This window comes from Loa loa, assembly GCF_000183805.2.
Source record: "Loa loa unplaced genomic scaffold supercont3.238, whole genome shotgun sequence".
In the NCBI taxonomy this organism is placed as follows: Eukaryota; Metazoa; Nematoda; class Chromadorea; order Rhabditida; family Onchocercidae; genus Loa; species Loa loa.
This window is the reverse complement of record NW_018108418.1, coordinates 3369-5907: the sequence shown is the minus strand read 5'-3', so window position 1 is coordinate 5907 and position 2539 is coordinate 3369.

Sequence of the window (2539 nt, the reverse complement as noted above, 5' to 3'; positions counted from 1 at the left end):
AAAAATGTTACCCCCTTTTTTTTTTTCTTTCTCCATCTTTCTCTCTTTTTCACTCCCTCTCATCGTTTTTCTTCCTCTTTTCTGCATATTCTTTAAAATATTTCCCAATTTTAATTGTATTAATAAATATACATATATATATATATATATATTATTCAAGATATTTACGATTATTCATTTCAAATACCTATAATTGAATCAGTACCTATACCTTCATCTATACTTATATACTTATATCTATACATAAGCATAAGCAATTATTAATGTAATAGCATGTGAAATTCACTAAAACAATTTGTCCACCTCTTCCATCATTTCTCTTTTTTCATTGCATCTAACTTAAATTTAATTCCTGTTATGCATTTATTTCTATTTTTTTTTTTTATTCACTTTTTATTGATATGTCATTTAAAAGGTCGCAAATGATTTCATGCCGCTAAATTTAATTATTCAATCATTAATTAGGAGTTTTGTCACGTAAGCAATCCATTTTTCAATAATGTTTACCTCATTTTCATTCCAATTATCCATAGCATTATGATGATATAATTTTACATACATTAAATGATTTGAAATTTTTTTTAAGGTAAAAAAAGGGTTTCTTTTTTTTTAAAAATTTGAATTTATCATTTTATAGGAACGATTATCTGTTGCTAAATTGATTCGAAATGCTTTGAAAATGGAGAAAATATTTTACTTTTTTTTTCTCAAGTTAAAATTTTCAAAAATTAAAAAATAGCGGGGAAAAAAACAGATTTCTTAACTTTTAATTTACCATAATCTTTTTTGTCGTTCCATTTTTTTTCTTTGCCTTTTTTTTTTTTTGATGTTGAAATATCAGCAGATTAACAAAACTTGATGGTAATAGTAGTAGTAGTGAATGATAAGGTTTGATTTAAAAAAATTTACCAATTAGAGTGTTACACGAAATATGTTCTATTTCTCAATTTTTATTATTTATAATATCGATGTTTGTTGAAGTTCAAATTTCCTCGTTAAGTACTGTTAAAAATAAGCAAATTAATAGGATGAAATAGGGAAATTTTCAGGTGGAAAATTCAAAACAATTACCGTAAGAATGATGATGTCTTTCTTTTCTTTTCATTTTAATAACTAGTATTATTTTGAAATTGAAAATTTCACTTCCTCCTTTTTTTTTCTCTATCGTAATCACATACTAATAACTTCATCACTTTCTAACTGAATAATTTTTAGCAAAAAAAGAAAGGATTAAATTGCATGTTTGGAAATTAAAAAAAAAAAAAAGAGAAATTTAGTTGGAAAAAAGCAATGATCATTTCATTAATCATCAATGAGTTATTAACAACAAATACCTTTCAAAGAAATATTTTTTTTAACAATTAATAAATTAATCATATTAATGATTAATTAAATACAGAAAAAAAAAATTACTATAAACCAAATGTTATTCATTGCAATGCTATATGTATATATACATATGTGCATAAATGCATTTCATCATGATAATCTCTATTAAAAATTAAATTAAAATTAATTGATATAAATTAATTTGATGAGATTTCCTTTATAATGTACAGTAACATTATCTCAAATTATGATTACATAAGATTTGATCGTAATATATGCATTTAAATATTAGTTCAATCAATTCTTATTATACCTTTTTTCATTTTAAATTTTTCCTTTTTTTGACGTATGTTAACGTGTACATTATTTATACAAGCATAAACGTTTAGTACATTTGTCATTTTTGACGTATTTTGACGCACCACTGTTTACAAAATACAAATATTCAATTCGTATTTTTATCATTGACGATGATAATATATCTAACTTCTTCCTTTTTTTTTTTCAGGATACGATAATTGAGGGAAACAATTGCATAGCTAATTTTGAAAGTGATAAATAATTTGGATTTGTTCGTAGCAAATTTCCTATTATCTTTAGGATTTTTCTTTTTCTTTTTTTTTTTGTATCCTTCAATTTTGTCATTTGCATATTTGATATTTGAGAAATTTGATTCTAATAACTTGTGTCAGTTGAAATGAAATAATCCGTTCCGAAATTTCATTGAATTAATTCAAAATCAAAGAGAAGAAAAGAAATTTCACCACGCAATTATAATCAAATCCTTTTCGTTTTGTATCCTTTCAACAATTCGTCTTTTCCTATTTTAAACAAGTTTTTATCAATCATTTTCTTGCTGTCACCCCAAACAATCAATTGAATACACAAATATGATCAAGGAACATCAGATATCACAGGTATTTGTATTGATGTGAGAAAATTTAATACAAAAAAATTACTAAAAAAGAAAAAGACGAAAACAAGAAATTATACTATTACCATTAAAAAAAATTTCTGCACTATCGAGGGATTTTCTTTTTTGATTTATGAATTTTGCAGAATTTATAAACCAATTCAAAAATGGTAAAATCCAACATAAGAAATATGTCAATTGAAAGTAAGCCTTTAGTAGCATATTTGGCATATATTATTCGTTTTCTACATGACATTAAATTTTTTACCTTTATTACATTTCAAATTTTTCTTTTTC